The following is a 19,262-nucleotide window of genomic DNA, read 5'->3' as shown; positions in this document are numbered from 1 at the left end:
TTATGGGTTGGATGCTTCATGGGAAACGCATAACCTAGTCCAGGAAAACTCAGTTTTGAAAGGACTTTAGATCAAGTAAGTTAATTAAGAGAATTCAGAAGTCATTTAACAATGAGCATACTGAAATAATCTTGACAGTACATTTCTTGCTATGTAAAAAGTGGGTTTTATACATCAGGCTACAACATCAGTGAGGATATCTGCCCACAGAGCAGAGTCTGCAATGGAAAATTAGCATTCACTGATTTTGGCTTCCACATAGAAAAGGAAAATAGAAACAAGGTTAGAGCCAAAATTTGATGGCAGCTTTATTTATAATGAATGTAATAATGTGCATACATTTGCTTGTGAACACCTGCAGGATATTAAACTTGTTTTTACAGTTACATAGATTACTTAAGCTCTTACCAAGATAAATGTACTTTGGTTTCTTTGCTTCAAAATTTGAGTTAAAAGTTTGTGCCATGCCTTTATCAAGTGATGATCTGATTATAAATCAGATTCATATCAGAGTAAGCACAAACCAACTCATATTTTAATGGTGCCATCTGTCATCTTTTTTTGTAATCTTCTGCCAATACAGCGGAAGATCAAATGAAATAAAAATCTAAACATGAGGTTTCACTTACCCTGCCACAAGAAATAATGTTCAAGGTGGCAATGACAGATCTGTTTGATAATTATGTATTTTCTGCTAAATTGTTCCATATGCTTAGAATATTGGGATTTAGCCAGAAAGAAAAGCAAAAGCACTTCTGGTAGTTGAGCAGTTCCTCCCCAAAATGTGCATCGAGTTATCTTTGCACAAATGATTCTTAGTTAAAAAGATTTATATTAACTACTTCTGTTCACTATGTTCACCAGGAAAAAAAAAAAAAACAAACACTTAATTCCAGAAATATACACATTTAGCTTCATGGTTTAAAGTGAGAGAAAATTGTGCAAAAATACTTTGAAATACTCATTGACAATTTCACTCAATTCACTCCATCTGCTTTACTAGGCCTTTTGAATTACTAACATTTAATGACAGTTATCAAAGGCATATGCTTATAATTACAAGATATATATTCATATAAAACAATTCAGTGCAGTTGCAATAATTCATCATCTCTGCTTAACCTTTTAAGAGAAACTGTTTTATTCTCATATCTATAATTTAAGACATTCGCTTTAGTTCTAAATTTAATCCATCTAATTAAAGTTTAGCTTTGATAAAACAGAATGAGAAACTATTATTAGTTTTAATATGTTAGTGAGGGAAACACATAGAGAACAGATTACAAGATGACACAGAGCTCTCCCCAGGATTCAGATGGTGACTGTTATTGATAGGAATCCCACTTCCCTCCTGCTTCCCAGGCCTTTGTGCAGGAGGATTCCGAACTCATCAAGACTATTCTGATTAGTAGTTGTAAACTACATCATACTGTGATAATAATTTTTTTCAAATATACTGCTGCTATGAAGTGTTTTGTACAAATAAGTACCAATTGATTCTGGGCACAGCTTTGTAGTATCGCCCTGACCTTACAGTACAAAAGAAGGAACCACAACATGAGAATTTTTGGCAAGCTAGGTGCATCTCCCTTATTGCTTTGCACATCACCATTTCTGTAACAATACTGCCAACTGTAATTTAAGGAATTAATTTTACCTTTACATTTAATATATCAAATAAGTTTATAAAAGGAAACAGAAGAATGTTTCTATTTCTCCAACAGAGATGAAAACCTCTTAGAAGAGTTTGATAGCACTTGCATACAAACAAATTTTGGATATAGTTTATTAATTCTTCAGTTCAGTTTCCAATATCTGCATTCCAAATTAGTATAAAATTGAATGATCCTCATTCTTACAGCAAAACAGAAGTAATAAGATGAAAACAAATGCAATAGTTCAAAGAACGGAATGGTTTGATTTGCGAAGGTAAGAGCCATCAAACACTACCCCCAGCTTGCTTTCCTACCTGAAAGCGGACACTACCAGCTCTACAACTTGCGTAGCTTTAGCAGGAGACATATTTGCCTTTAAGCTACGGCAGTTCACAGCATGTGGTGCTAATGTGAAACAAAAACAATAGCACTTCCGTAATATGGTGAGTAGTAGACCACTGCAACTCAATGTTCACAGCCACTCAGATCCAGCCATTGCCGCAGAGCTCAGCTGCTAATGTGAGCCAGAAGCCTGAATAAAGTTTAATAGAATATATTTAATAACATCAGCTGCAATCTCCCAGTTTTGTAAGCCTCCTTTGCATACATTAAGTGATATTTCTAAATGTAACGGCTAAATATTAAATGTCACTGAATCCAACATTACATTTAACATCAAAGATATAGCAGTGGTCATCTTCTGCTCTTTTCCCTACAAATGTTAATATTCCGTAAACAGCTCTTAACTCTCTCAGACCCAAACTACTCCATTAAAGCAACTAGACTGTGCAAGGTTGCTGGAAAAGTTAGTGATTTATGTTATTTTATCAATTTAGGAAAAGCGAAATGAGCCTGTACTGCCTCCAGTTTTGTGGTACGTGTGTATCAACTATTCAGAAAAAAAACAAAACAAACAAAACAAATTCACCCTGCTAAAAGCCTATTTTCTGACTGGTGTCTCAGGTATGTTTAAACACAAAAGTTCAAGTGCAAAAGGGTATTAAAAAGGTGTATTACTGGTGATGACTATACTAATGTGCGAGCAGAGGAAGGTACCAACCTGTACAAAGCTAAAATAGCAGGTGGGATAGATGTAGTCTGTTTTGCACAAAGCATATCCAGAACCTCTGAGATGGAACTGATCTTGTTCAGTCTCATAAAAGACAGACATGAAATTGACATGCATTCCTTCTTCAGGACAGCCTGGCTTTCTAGGGCAGACAAAAAGTTATCATATAGCTATGAACTTTCCAAGCCTACTTCTAGCTTTATCAACAACAGAAATTATTAAAAAAGCAGCGTCTATAGTGTCAGATTTGTTTTCCTGCTCTTCATGCATGGAAGGTTGTGCAAACTACTGATATTGGCCTCTCTCCTCAAACATAACTAGTACAATTCAGGGTGAAATTATAAATAAACTAGATGGAGTTCAGTAATGTATTTCTTAAGAAAGGAACTATGGCTGTTTAATCTAGTTAGTACTGCAGTAATTTACAGCCTTCTGCATTTATGTACCAAAAGGCATTTCCATCCTTACATCCTACTGGCAAAAAATCTACTATTTCATTCCAAACATCTAGCATTATTACACCAACTATGCATACATAAACATATAGCTGCCAGCTTTGCAGAATAAATTTGAGTGACAAAATACTTGACATCCAACCTGATCCCTGGAAGCAACTTACTCTGCAAGCAAAAAGTCAAGCTTCTGCTATAAAGAATTCATTCTGCTCATAAAGCTAAAAATCAAATTTGGGTATCCTAGCTGATTACAACTCATTTTTGCACAGCATAAAACCACAAATAATCAGCTTTTGTAAAATTATTTCTTATTTGCACTTCTTACCTCCATTTATCTTATGTATGCAACTTCCTTATATAGAGCCGTTAAGTGGCTTATTAGTGACAATTCACCTTTAAATTCAATTTGAGAAACATGCAGTCCATTATCACATTCAGAAAGGAAACAGCAACATTCATTTTATATGGAAAAGATGATGCTGTAGCAATGTTATATTCAAACTTAGCATCAGTTAACAATTTACCAGGTTGAAATTAATTTTTGAGTTATCAGAAATTACAGAAGTATTATTTAAGTGCAAATCAGTTAAGGCTATTATCACCATCTTGAGAGGAAGAGTTCAGTTTGTGGTCTTAATATATATCTAAATAGAGTAAATATCCCATAATGTGGATTTTTTTTTTTATTTCCTAGGTTAATTTTTGACAAAAAGTAGCATTTAGTGAAATGTTTTTGTGCGTTGGTCCCTACTGATTGTAATGATGAAATCATAAACAAAAATATAAAGCTATTAAAATACAGAACGGATTCCCTAGACATCTCACAGATGCAGTCAAATGAGCTATATCCTCTGTTAATGTCATTAAGTTTCTAATTAAGGGAGATGAAAACCTCATGTGCCATATCGTGGTGGTAACACTGAAAGCTATAATCTTGACCACTTATATTCCCAGAGAACCTTCCACATATCTATAGGTCTGAAGTATGCCTATGAGCATTTAATGGCATGATTTGCATCTCAGAAGTCCCTCAAATACAAAGTTCAAGTTCTTGATGCTAAGAAGGATCCTAACAGCACCTACTGGGTTCTTCCATAAGAGAAGGTGAACAGAAAGGAGAGAATCTGGTTATGACATATAAAGTCAGTAAACACCTATATAAAGACAGGAATTCCCTTCAGAGAAAGATCATGAAGCTCTTAGAAGGATGTCTGTGAGAATCATGTCACTGTGCAGACACTGCCATCATGAAACCTTGAGTTACAAAACCTGAAAATGTCTGAAATATAGCTGTGTTCTCAATGCTGTAGGGAAAAAAAAGAGAGAGAAATTAAGGTAGTTCCTCCAAAACTCTCTTGTACCTTCTATATAACTCAATATGGCTTTGACATCTACTTTAATACAGCTGCGAGCATGGGGTTGGCTAATGCAGCCAAAGAATCTTCAGAATACTTGAAAGAGACCTCAAGTATAAAATATTTATATACAATGTAACTTCCCACGTTTTATTTTCACCCTAAAAGGAATGTCACCCACTTTACAAAAAAGAATAACTGCAGGCTTGGGAGAGATTACTAAACCAGAAGGAAGACAGGTCTGTTCCCATACAATTTCACACAGATAAGATTCCATAAAGTTTCAAGCAGCATATGACTTTGAACAGCACTGAAAGACTCTGCAAAGACCATTTTCTCTGAGACAGGTTTAAAGCTAAAGTGTTTTCTGAACAGCTATAACCATCTAATAGTGTATCATCTGAATCTGCCCCCTTGCACCTGATACCGCCTTCCCTCCCTGTTGATCTCCATTTATGTCCCTTAACCAGACATGTCCTGTCCAAGAGATTATACAGTAATTTACATATCAGCTTCCTGGAAGAGAAGAGGCAAAAATGAACATGGCTATATTCCTTCCCAGGACACTTAAAAGCTTAAACTGGGAAAATAAGGTGAAGGGCTACAAATGAGAGAGTCTTGCCTGTTTATCACCAGGTTAGTCACTAACAGTCAGGCATGAGACCTCAGTTAGAGGAAGGCACAACAAGCAATCAGATAATCTGTCCCCATTCTTATACTTCAGATGGTTTTCATTCTGTCTTTTAATGGAGAGAGACACTACCTGTAAAATGCCCTCCCAAAACATGTCTTTGTATATAGATGTAGCAACTCGTTTGAGCCATACTGTTCCAGAGACGAGATGCATTTCACAACATGAGCTGCTCCTCAGCACTGCCGCTTGAACTGATGAACGGAAACTAAGTAAATGGTAGCACCAGAAACACATCTCCTTTGCACTAGACTAACATAGACTGGCATGGATGCTGCAGGTGACATAAAATGACAACAAAGTAATGGAAGTTGAGAGGCGTGGAATAGAAACACTTGCTAAGGTTCCTCTCAAACACAGCCATGTTTCCCCATTTTGTGCAAGTTTTTTGTCGCATTCTTCTCGTTTGGTCTAATTCAAAGGGATTCAAATCCAGCAAGAAAAAAGCTTGTAAGATTCCTCCAGTGTCCTTGCACACATAACAGGTAGAGCCTGAAATCATATTATTTCTAAAAGTTCGCCTGCTCAGGCACTTCCACTTCTGTCTTTAGTATCTCTACTATTTTCATCTCTTAAGTAAGAGGAGTCAGTGTAAGGCTCACTACATGTTTTACATTATTATTAATTCAACTCTTAGTTGAATTTTTTTTTCCTATATAGCTCATAGTAGTTATTACAATATCCCACCATTCCATCTTTTTCCAGGCTTCCTTATTGCTTAATGGAAAACGTTCTTTGTTAGTCTAGCTATGCTTTTAAATTTCTCATTTGTACGCACAGATTTTATAGGTTTCTCTCTTTTTTGCTAGGTGTCTGTCTTATTTAATTCTCTGACCAAGCATCCTAATGCTTTTGTAGAATTGTCCTCTGCTTTTATCTAATCTTGGCTCCAATTTCTTTTTTTACAGTCTATTACTGGAAAAGCATTTGCTGAAGAGGTCAAAAATACAACAACTGATCTATTTCATACATTCATCACTTCTTGAAATTTTCTCCCAACTTTTCATTCCGAACATATCCTAAATCATATTTTATGAGCAGCCAGCTCAGATACATTTGGTGAAGGGTGATCTGCTTGCACACACAGGCCCACTCTTACAAATATTTTTTTTCTTTACAATCAAGGCCTTTTATTGTTTACAAAAGTTAACCTTTACTTGGCCTGTACAGCAAAACAAGATCGGGGGTGGGGGGGTGGGCACGCCTGTTCACATTACTGCAAGCACTTTCAAATAAGCAAGCAGAAGTTGTGTCTGAGAAGGAAACCACCTTGCATAACATGGTACTTAAAAGTCTAGGCAATTAGCCACTTTTTAAAAAAAAAAACACATTTTTCCTCCACCGGTGTTTCTTTCTGTATCACGCAGGCAAAAATGTTAAAACACCAACAGAAACACCCTAACTTATCATGAACTGAAACTGCCTAGTAAGCTTTTCTTCTGATACGGTTTGAGAGAAGCAAACGTCTATTTTGCTCTTGATTTCTGAAGTGAGTTAAATATTTAAGTGCTGGTTTTAAAGTGTTTTCAAAATAATCAAACTAAATGCAATTGGAAGGCCTGTTGACAGCGTTCTACTAAACCTTCCTAATTCAGCTCAAATGTACAAATCTCGTAACATCAGCAGTTTACCCTCAACAATTTCTTGTCAGAGATCTTGAATACCAGTAATGTCTCATATCTTGGAAAAAAAAGATAAATTGTAGTGCTACACACACTTAAATGGAGAACTAGCATGAGCATCAGCAGTTTAATGCCTAAACTGTTACTGTTCTCTATTCCCACCCCAACAAATCTACAAACTGTTGGCAAAATCCCACTCCTGAAGCCACACCTGCTGCCATCTATAAAATTTACTGCTACCAAACAGTAAAGCTGTATTAGCAACAACAGAAAAATTTAGACCAAAAGTAATGAATTGTTTGGGTTTTTTTACCCCACATCTGTAGAATCAATTCCATTTTCAATGCCTTACATAATATTCTAGTCCTCCAGGAGAGGGATAGTTTACCAACTTAGTTACATGGCAGATGATGGTAATCAACCCTAGTGGCTTACACAGTAATGGCTGCTGCATGCTTAGAACAAAATGCTCTGCAAAATGTAAGTTGCAGAGTAATTGAATTATTTTCTCTACAATATTACACCCATGTAGAGTCAGTATTTCTTTTAAAAGCATTAACAGTAGCTAAGACATTCGTAAACATGGCTGAAGTTATGACATTAAAGAAACATGCTTACTGGTTTTAAAAGCACTTTACAGAACGAAGACATTAGATTTTACTAGACTTGCCTAACATACATACCATAAAGACATAAAAATCGATTTTAAAACAGCATTCACATAACTCGAGAACTTGGAGTTTAACCAGATTGTGTATGAGATTTTCCTCAACTTTCATAGGATACTTTCTTTTGACCCATTCCCAAAATGCAGTTCAACAAGCCCTGAACTGTTTGTTGAAGCACATTGGTGTTTTTCTTAAGACCATTAAAAGATTAAAATAAATAAAAAATCTCCCATTAAAGATCTGAAAAAACATTATACACCACTGAATTGCTCACGACACGGATTAAAACCAATTCAAGCTCTGCTACACAGGACAGCTGAACTCAGGCTTTTTGTATGTTGTTATCCTTTTTTATGTTGCTTTTTAACGAAAGAGTAACAGCATTATTAAGTGTGGAATGTTAAGTGTTTATGTAGTAGTCCACCTTCAATGGGGGACATCTCTTTAGTTGCCACAAAGTGGTACATAACATACTGTATGTTTTCTTAAGTAGAAGGAAAAAACAACAACCAAGTTGTGTATTTTTTTTTCCCCCTTAAGCGACTGAGTGATGCTGAACTTAGTTCACAGCATGCTAATTAATCACTCTGGAAATGCCACAGTAAGTCAACATGTGCCTGCCTCCAAAAATGAGAGTTCAGTCATTGCATTTCAAAGACTCAAGTCTTTGTTCACACAAACACTTGCACTACCTAAAGGAGATGTTCCCAAACTGTAATATGCAAGACACTTCAAAGTTATCCTATGTGTGTGGCAGGCATTAGGAGCCACTGCTCCTGAGCAGGGGCAGCAGGGAGGTGGTGGTGGAAAGAAAAAAGAAAAGGAAAAAAGAGAAGAAAAAAAAAAGTCAGAAGCTGTCACAACCACTATGCAATAAAAGCTCGTTCTCTTAAAGCATACAAGTATGTGTGTGCTTCTTGCTCAGAATACCCCCACCAGGCTCCCAGATGGGAAGAATGTAAAAGGGAGACAGAATGAGATTTACATGGAAGTTGAAAGACAAGTAGCCATTTTTGAGAGCAAGAAGTAGGCAGAAGGTTACAGGACCATGAAGCGTAGGATCAGGAATAAACTGTTATATCTTTGTCCAAGGGGGTCAGTGGTTTCTACATGCTGTCTGGGAATTTCTGAGCTTCTAATACATCAGTGGTAGTTCTCCTCAACTTAAAGAGGTGCCTAGAGTTGAGAAAAAACCTGAAGAATGACTGTATACAACATAGCTATAAAGCAGCAGAGCAGTAATTAGTGTGCAGTGCTGTTATGGCTAGCCAGTTGTACCTAGTCACCTGATGCCAGAATTTTAGTTCAGGATTTATTATTTTATTTTTTTAAAACACACATAAGTAATATAACCTTACTTTTGTTTTTATCATTTACTTTAAAACAGGAAAACAAATCTCAGGAAACATGCAGTTGATCAAATTTGTCAACTCTCACTTGGGCTTTGAAGCTTAACAACCACATACCAAACCATATACTGCTTGTGGTTTCAAGACTTCGAGGCAATGAACTCTTGTTTCATAACTATCACAGAGATGACAGTCACCTGCTGAATCACCAAAACCATATCCTGGCACACCTGCATTTCTTCTGAGGTATTTCCCATTCAATTGCTTGTCTGGGTACATCTTCCTTGTTTCTACTGAAAAAAGTCGTCGAGAGGTACATGCTTGTAAATTGTAACTTACTGTCAGACCTATTAATATGACACTGCTGTAGCCACTAAAAGGGGAGGGGGGGGAAATAGCTTGCTAAATTTTTTAAGATGAGGGATGAAAAGTCAAAAAAGGAAGTGAAGTGATTTAATTCCTTATGGAACAAGATCTATGGTAAGTTGAGTCTAGATACACATAGGTACCTACCTACCATGTTTTTGGGTTTTTTGAACCTTTGGTTCCTAAAACAGAGTTATCTTTTCCTATAACTTAATTTTTCCATATGTTAGAATAATGCAGAAAGTTTGTATGCATAAAGCTAATCTGACATTACATATTGCTTAAAAATCATCATCCATTTGTGACACTTTTGATTTGTGGAAAAGATAAGTTAATACCAAGTAGAAAATGACAGTTAATACCATAGTTTGTTTTTTTTTTAATTAAATCACTAATTCTGAAACAAATGCTTAAATTCTTTGCTTAAAAAAAAGTCTTATCAAAATAACTTGTCTCTAGGTTTTATGCATCAATAGTCATTTTTTTATTACAAAGCCTAGGAATCTAAAGTGATTTTTAAATTCCCTTTACAGTTCACAGTTACTTTTTTACCTATTCGTTTCAGTGAGGAACTAATTTCATTCAAACTTGGACCTGGTACTCAATGATTAACTCAAACCTGTTTTGTTTTTTTCCTACTGAAATAATGCCTTAACTTTGGCTTCACCCAGATTACAGCTCAACAGTAAATTCATAGAACTTTTTCTTGGGGAAAAAAGGAAACAGTCAATTACATTCTATGTATGAAACAGGACAGTTTAATATTCTACTAGTAAAAAAGTGATGTTGAGTTTTGCCACTGTTACATTAAAAGAGTACAGAGGTGGGTTTGAAAGGTTTCTTTACAAGACCATTCAAGTCCAAGCCATCCTATATGAGGGTATTAATGAATAAGCACTTTCTAACAGAAATATCTCTTATTTAAACTAAGGAAAAAAAACATACATTCCACCAAAAGAGATGAAGCTGTCTTTTTATGCCAACTCAAAACTTTTCAGCAATTTAATAGAATACTTTCTGCAATGGTTGAAGCATAGCAAGGGAGTCAAGCGGGCTTTTGGAGGGTTGCTTCCTCTCTAGCCCAAGACTATCTTTCTGTACTTGAGAGACGGGAATTATTCCCAGCTTATTTCACCCTCAAGGCCCATGGGTGTATCCTGTTAAAGCCACGTGCATGTCCTCAGTCTGAAAGATGAATTCCTCCTTGTCCCTTGCAGAAACCTCTAGTCATCCCCCATCACTTCACAGGTTGCCATTGAGGTCAACACAGTTAGACCTCAATTGTACTACACAGAGGGGAAAAGCAATGAGTCGCCTGGGACAGAGTGGAGGGATGCCCCAAAGAGACCCTAACTCACCAGCTTGGTGATACAAAAAAAACAAGAGACAACACAGAAGACCTTGTTAAAGTCAAGGGAAACAATATCCACCACTCATTGTCCACAAAAGTAGGCATCCTTCATAAAAGGCAGTCAGGTTTGTCAGGCATGATTTGCCCATAGTGTACAAATTAATAAGACTAGTATTCTCACAGGGTAAAAGCTGAGGAAGAACTTCTTAACTAAAGCCGTAGCCATTTCAGAATAGCACATCCATGTTACAAGAAATACTGAGGGATTCAGGGTAGCTGATGCTCCTAACACTTAAGGTAAGTGATTGCAAGTGTTCCATCAAAGAGTCCACAGGCAGCTAATACACCTTGAGACAAGCCAAGAAAAGGGGGCACCTCAGAAGTACACAGGCTGATGCGTTCCTAAAAAACTTACAGCCATGGGGCTCAAACTCTTCCTGCAGGAGAGCACAAGTCTTGAGTTCTACCTTCAAATGCTGATGGGGCACATGAAGTGGGCCAACTTTTTTTCATTCCACATCAGCAGGTATAACTCATTAGCATTTATGCCACTTGAGTAGCATAGTGACCAGAAATTCATATTTGCATTGCTATCCTTCTGAAGGATCAGCTACAACACACATATTAGGCTCCGCTTCTCTACAAAGTTTCTCATTAAATAGGTCAAGAAAGCATATTAACAAGAGCCTTCAGTATCCGTGTGCTGTATGACACCATATGCGTTTCAACATCCTTTAATGTGATCAAATCAACTGCCTGGTCTCTGGTAAGATACTACTTATAGCACCATATAGACCATGATAATATCAAATCAAAATTAAGAGCAGGTATGAGGATGAGAAGGAAAGACTGAGATTGATTGTTCTAGGCACATCTCTTACCATTGTCTGATAAAAGTAACCCAAACAACAATTGTCATAAGCAGGGAGGAATCAATGAAGGAAAGACATCATCCTTCAGTTTGTAACTCTGATGTAGACACCAAGAGGCAAAAATGAATTCACTGAAACTGAATACTTCAGTACAAAAAGCTAGAGTCTCACGCTGGCCCACAGGAATTGTACTGCTGAAGACATGACAATGGGGTCTGATGAGGGAGTCAGAATACTGGACCAGTCAAGCCATGGACTTGCTCCAGTAAATTCCTACTTTATGCAATCAGTTAGAATTTGTCTTGAAGGGCCAAGTATGTCTGTCTTTCGGCTTACTAGATGTTATATGATGCCACACAAAGTGTGCAGTACTGCACAATTCAAAAGGTACATGGGCTGAATTTCAAGAGGCAATTATTCAGTGGAAAAAAAATGAGCATCTCTTTGTTCAATTAAAAACAGAGCTTAGCATGCATCACACTGAAGGCGACTAATTCCTATTTGTATGTCCCCCTTAATGTTCACAGCTGGCAAACAGCAAGCCTACATTTTCTTAAGGCAGTTTCAGATAACCCTATTCTAGTTCTTACAGTTCATTTAAGTTTCTGGAATAACTATGGTAAGTTTTATCATTAACATAATGCCTTGTTAAAACACGCATCTTGGACAGTCCATCAGCGCTCTGAGGTTCAGGAACTCCCAGGAGGCTTTTCCCAGGAAACATTGATCAATACATTATCTGAAACTCTGAAGAGCACTTTTGAAATTGGTTATTTCTTGTACCCTTTTTAGATTCTCTTCAAACTAAATTAGAAATTAGTCCATTACAACAACCAAGCTCTGGTAACTAGAATTAGCTTCTAGTTATCTAGGTAGATTTCCAAAATGATTCACAAAGCAATAATTCTTTAACTAGTTAGTGCTCCATCAAAGCATGTATGGAGCAGAAACTGTTTTAACAGAGCTAAAGTTTTTGTTTACTCAGGAAAAATAAACAGTGTTATAACTGGCTAGAACTGTAAACAGCTACAGAGCCCAACCATACAGCGTTATTTCCTTATCAGAATACAAAGAAAGTCAAACAGGAAAAGCTAGGGCATTTCTCCTATCAACAATCACACACAAGAGTAAAACTGCTGAGTCATAAAGGCATACACAGCATTAAAAGCTATTCCAGTATAAGTTATTTGTACACAGTTTTAACATGTATTTGTACTGAAGTCTTACATTACCAGAATATATTTTTAAGGTCATAGTCAAGCAAACTATACTTGCACAACTTCAAATTGATAAATCACAAAGTCCACGGAAGACAGATGTTAAGAGCCTGGTGCTACCTCTAATTATACTTCTCCACTGCAACTGTCTTTGCAGGAAGGATCAACAGTTGCTGTGGTTTGTATAACGAAATAAAAAAAGCTCCAAATCTCATTATCTTTAGGTGCTACAGTATAGCAATAAAAAACGTTAACAAAGATTAAGAGATTTGGAATACAGTGTCAGAGAAGCAGTGGCACTTCCTGAGGCCAGGCTTTTTATCTTGCTACCTGCTCTGGGTTCAAATGTCATACTAACCCCAACAACATCAATCTCGAGAACACAGCATAAGATAGATTATATTTTAGGCTCTGATCTTCCAAACAAGAGACTTTTCACTTTAACAGGTACACAGAGCAAAGCCCAGAACAGTATGCTGAAAATTAGTCTCCCTATTAACAAGGGCTATAGAGAAAAGATAAGTGCTTTGCATACCGGGACAGGATTTTCAAGAAATTTTACAACAGGTTTGTGGAACATAAAAGGCTTCCACACTGACTTTCCATATGCCTTTGATTAAATAATACATATAGGGCAGAGAAAAAGAGATAACCTTTCATTTATTATATTTATTCAAGGTCAGGTTGGATGAGGCTTTGAGCAACCTTATCTAGAGGAAGGTGTCTGTGCCCATGGCAGCAGGGTTGGAACTAGATGATCGTTAAGGTCCCTTCCAACCCAAACCATTCTATTTTTCTATGATTTCTCTTCTTTGCAAAGGGAGTTCTAATAATGAATAACATTAGTCACCGAAATACTACAATGCAACAGGCAAAAAAAGTCCAAAGAATACACTATCAGTATTTATACTCAGTTTTTCCACTTTATCCTACAAATATATTTACATAATAAGCTCTTACCTTATGATATCAACAGAATGTTAGCTTTTCGATGTTCAGTTTGGGGTAAATTAAACGTCAATTATATCAACACATAACCCATAGGGGTACAGGGCTACCTAGCTACATGACACGCCTAGTGGCGCAGCACTCCTAAAAATAAAATGTTTCTGAGCAAGCTAAGAATGAGTATGCAACAATGAAAACATACACATTTTGAGATTTAAGGTGATGTCACAGCTACACGGCTCTAATCATCATTTTTGAGGATCGGAATTAAGGACTTCAAAGCCTAAATCCCTACTTATGTTCTGTTATGTAAAATACAGGCTAAAATAGCCTGTAGCAGACAGTCACAAATGCTCATTCTGAATCTCGGGGAATTGGGAGTGGGGGGGGAGAGGGGGAAGACAAGTACAGCAGTGTGGAAGAAAAAGCATGGATTAGGAAATAAACTTGAATAGTAGGATAGTTTGATATTGAAATAATCATACAATTTCAACATTCACATTTTGTCATAATTTTGGATTGGGCCAGGGGGTAAGACAGGACAAAAGGAAACATAGTTTTTTTGTTTGTTTTTTTTCTTAATATTTTTTTCCTCCAACTCTCAGACAAGATTCAAAGCAGCTCATTCAAAAAAGTGAAAATAAATTCGTATGCATGGTAGAAATATCGAACACAGAAAAGCTAATTAGAGAACAACATAACTTCCAAGGCTGGAAAACAAACAAATTTAAATCTGAATAATATTTTAACAGGATGATATATCTGCTATAAGAGTCACCAAGAGATGTGATAGATCCTCCATTTAACTTCTTCGCATCAAAAAATTAGATGGTGTCTACAAAAACTACAAATAATCTCTCTCAAACTATGGGGTGTTTTCTACCTTGGGAGTACAAAAATGGCTTAACAGTCATGAATCAAGTAAGACTAGTTAAGCCCATCAGAAGCTGCTGGCAACAGTAATTCCTACATGGCATCAACATAAACACTGAAAGCAGTAAGTGCAGCCCAAGTCCAGCTCTCTACCCTGGAGGCCTTGTGTTTTTTTCTGATGTGGGAGTCAGGAGTGTCTACGAATGCAGCAGGCAAAGCAGTGAAAGATGGCAACATGAAAGGGAAGTCACACTTCCAAAAAATACATGAGGAAAGCTGCATCAGACAAACAAGGCAGATAAAGACAGTAACGGTCAAATAAAAGCAAGACAGGTCAGATCTGCTGTATTATTCTGGCCTTAATGGGTTGAATTTTAATCAGTAGTTTTGTACTTTGAAGTTTCTGTTCCAGACCACCACCTAACACTTGACAGAAAGGCTATCTAGATCTGCTAGGCTATAGATATGTTGCAGTTCTCAACATAGAAATGGCAGAATAAAACACATTGTCTCCCACTTTGCCTGTCTTTCCCATCTGTACATCTTATTTTAAGCTATACTCTCCAGCGCAAGAACCACATGCAGTTTGTTCTCTCCAATACACAGTATGATACAACAGTGGGCAACACAGGAAAAATACATCATATCAAAAAATATATTTTATGTGATGACAGTGAGTGCATTGCAAATTTAAGCTATGTTATGCCAAGGAATGTGTGTTAATTATATTACAAAGTAAAATTAGGCAATGCAAACTTACTGAAAAAAAATCTGAATTATTTTGTTATTGCTGTGCTTGCCAGAATCACTTGTATACAACATAAGAAATCAATTCTAAACTAATTTTGAGCAGAAACTTTCTTCTGTAATTGCAGAGTACTATCCAATAAGCAAGAGGGGAAAAAAACCCACATACTTTAAACCACAGGAATTCTTAGCGAAATGGATGAAAGGATAATTAATAAGTGACATGTTAAATTTTGTTTCTAATGTATTGAGGCATACACATAGCACAGCTACTTCATTTTAGATTCTGCAAGCCTCTCTTTAATTCTCAGCACACCTTTAAAAGCAAAAATCATGCCCCTAACATTAAAAAAGTGATCAATCATACAAACTGCTTTTATCCCTGTAATCTAACTGCTTCACCAAAACCCTGAGAAGACTCATTATAAATGTTCTTCCTTACTGCAGTAAAGTATTTAAATGATTACCAATTCATCATATAAGGACCACAGCTATAGGCAAAAGGGCTTTTTCCTTTAGTTGCATGGGGAACACAGACTATGCCTAAATGATTGTCCAGTTGTGCTCCAGGTGCTAAACTCACACTAACCTGCACCCGCACAAAGAGTTGTTGTTCCATATTCCACTTTATTATATTTTTCACTGCTGAATGCACACATGCAAGGGCACTTAGCATCAAAATGGAGTGAAACAATACCAGGGCAACATATAAATCTGTCTTTACCGACTGTCAGCAGACACCTGCCTGATTTATCCTAGTCTCTTAAAAATAAAAAGCTTGCCTTAAGCCACTTTAGGAAAGTATCTTACACGCACAAAATAAATACTCCAGTGGTGATTTAGGCTAACCTGCTTGACTTTGAGGACTGCTAATCCACTTCAATACAGGCAGGTAACACCACACAGCTGAAAAGCAACACCACCTTAAATCTCCTCTTAGCCTTGACTCACCACACAAGAACTTTGACTTCATAAAGAAACAGACTTGAGACATTATTTTAAGCCACTACTGAAACTTCCTTCTTGACTTACAAGGTCAAATTCATACACATAAAAGCATGCCAGAGTGCTTGACATGGGGATACAGAAAGCCTTCTGACACCATGTGGACTTCAGACTGACCTGACCACGCAGAACTAGTGTATCTAAACAGTAGCAATACAGAAGGATCACTTAGCAGCACAGTAACTTCACTAGCAAACTACAACAATCAAAAGCAACTGCTTAAAAGAATACAATCACCAACAGAAGAAAGTGCAATGTGAAAACGTTGTGGAAGAGGAAAAAAGGTACACCTATTTCATACAACCTGAAATACGGTAAGCATGCAGAAGTCTACCAGGTTTCTGTTGATATTATGGAAAAACCGATCTATCTTCAGCTCTGGAGACAATTCTGTACCATCTTAATGACTGTGGGTAGAGGAAGATGGGTTTTTGTTTCTTTGTTTTTAATATATGCACTTCACTTTTAAAGTAACAACTAAAAACCTTGTAGACATCTAAGTGAGGTACATTTATTCAAACTGATGTAACTTCTTGAGATGTCTTTCACAAAACAGTTCTTCCCCTCCCCCGCCACCAGACTTCCGCCTTCAGAAAACAGACATTCACTCTGGATTATTTAAACTTGGAAAAATGCAAGTGTTTTCTTTGAAAAAATATCTATTGTTACAGCAAAAACTTGGGTTTCCTTTCAAGCAAGATCATATGATTACGCGTTTATATTTTACTTTCCGCAGGAATTTACACACCCCCCATTTGCATCCTGTTATTCATTTGGCGTTTCCCTTTACTTCAGCACGCTGCATTAATAAAGTGGACCTGTTGGCTCAGTCTAGGCACTCAAGGTGACAATCAGTGCTCACTCTTGCATTTGTCAGATTTATTCTATAGGGCTTTCCGCATATATTTAACCACACAAAACATTCCTTTGAAAAAGCAGTTCTGTGAGAAGCACTGCATAGACAGATTGTGAAACTCTGACCTAGGGGTTTAGAGGGTATTTTTGTTGATTCCGCACTTCAAAGAGCTATTTTGTCTTTTGGAGGGTAAGTCTCAACTGAAACAGATTCCATATTATTTCAGTACCTTAAAATGGCATAAAAGATCTTCTTTTCACTACTGGATCTGTCATAGTCATAGATTGGTTACTCTTGTTTATCTTCACTTTAGCCATTAACGTTAGCCTTTAAACATCTTCAAATAGATACTGATTACTAACCTGATTTGTAGTCCTACAGTTCAAATGCATTAAAAGAAGTAGCAAAAAGCCTTTTCCTGCTAAAAAAAGATTAAGACAGCTTCTACTGAAGCTATTCTATCTGAAGGTATAAATTTAACTTGCTTCATCTTATGCTGTTCAAAATGCCTTGCACAAGATAAGCAACATCAAATTATTTATCTTTTCACAGTTATCAGGCTTTTTTATGAAGACTATAGGAAAAACATTCTGCTGTAATGCACCTAGTATATCCACTTATTTGTTGCTTGGAAAGTCCTTTCCTACAAGGCCAATCAAAATTCTGCTACCGAATTCATTACAACACAATTAAGTATCCTATATTCTACAGCTACGGCCCAGTTTGATAGCATTAGCTGTGTACGTTTGTCAGATGTGGATATGATCCTAATAGTATGGTACTGAGTTGAAAACACAGGTTACGTTTGCTTCAATTCTGGATCGACAGTAGTTAAACTGCAACCCGAAATGCAAATAAAACTTCTCTGCCACTGACACACATCTAATTCATCACCACTCTAACTGGCTGAAAGCTACCTTCCTGTTGAAAGTAGAAACAAGCAACTGATGTAAATTTTGGTGTGAAGTGATTCTGGCTATCTCTTAACAGCTAAAGCCACAAATTTTTTTCCTGTGCAGAAATCATAGCCTTAAACCTCTTTATTCCAGGACCTTCAAGTACAAGTTGTCCCAGGGGCAGGGAAGAGGAAACAAAAATCAAGCACTTCCGTTGCATGAGAAATTGAGATTCGCTATTATCACTCCATCCCAAGTAAGGCAACAAACTTGCAATCCTGTATTTGTTTCAGTATACATAATTTTTCGAAAAAGAAGTTTCACTGAGACTAGAACTTCCTCTTCAACTCACCAAGAGAGCACAGACAAGCCAAATCATTTGTTTTACGGCAGTCGACTTGAGATAATGTCTCAGAGAGACTGATGAAACTGCTGTGCCAAGAGAACTCTTTCATTTCATGGGAGAAAATATTTCCATTTGAAAAAGCACTGCTAGAAATATTTGACCACGTCTAGCCTTGAATACTTTGCATACTAAGAATTGTCCTGAACAAGCACAGAAAACAAGACGCTTGCATGTATTCGTCAAGCAATAAAACACAGCATATAAATTTATGAGCACTACTAAACTGAAGCCACTAGACACAATTTATGAAAAAAAATGTACTGTATTCCTGCAGGAAAAAGTGGAACTGTCTTAGAGGCCGACAACACTAAATCTTAAACTGATGAGGACGGAGGTTATTTTAACGTCCAAAAGACACCCTTGCAACTTAATATCAACCCCATTGCAAGTAAGATTCCTTAGCTATAGCTGATCAATATAATTCTGTCTTCAGTATAATATGGTAAAACTTCACTGACTGATAAAAAAGGTCAAATATTTAAATAAAAACTCCCTGCTTTATTCCAGCAATGAAAAGGACCAGACTATTTCTGCTTTTGAAGAAACTGATGTGAAGCCAGCCATCACATCTCACCCTACGGAACAACTTGGGCAGTGAAGTAGAGGGGTAGGACCCCTTGGCCAGTTCTGAGATGGTGTAAGAGAACACGTGCTTCTGGCCCGATTACCACTTGGAGCGCTGCTGTATTACCCTTGCCAGGGCTGGAGCCAGGCAAAACGTGCCTGCACAACTGGAGAACCTTAGTTGTCATCTTAATGACTCATGCCCTGCATTAATCAGGGCTTGAACACAGGAAAGACTTGGCCTCTATTTCTTTAGAAGTCACCCTTGCAATAAACCTGCCCCTTGTATGGGGCACT

The 19,262-nt window shown here is 37.0% G+C and overlaps 1 protein-coding gene across 1 annotated transcript in view; it reads right to left on the bottom strand.

The window, feature by feature from the left end:
- Positions 1-19,262, bottom strand: part of AHR (aryl hydrocarbon receptor) — a 66,187-nt gene that overhangs the window by 38,330 nt on the left and 8,595 nt on the right. The window lies entirely within an intron of this gene.

The sequence above is a fragment of the Tauraco erythrolophus genome, chromosome 7 (genome assembly GCF_009769465.1).
Source record: "Tauraco erythrolophus isolate bTauEry1 chromosome 7, bTauEry1.pri, whole genome shotgun sequence".
Taxonomy (NCBI): Eukaryota; Metazoa; Chordata; class Aves; order Musophagiformes; family Musophagidae; genus Tauraco; species Tauraco erythrolophus.
The sequence above is the reverse complement of the archived record's forward strand: the minus strand, read 5'-3'. Positions and strand labels throughout refer to the sequence as shown.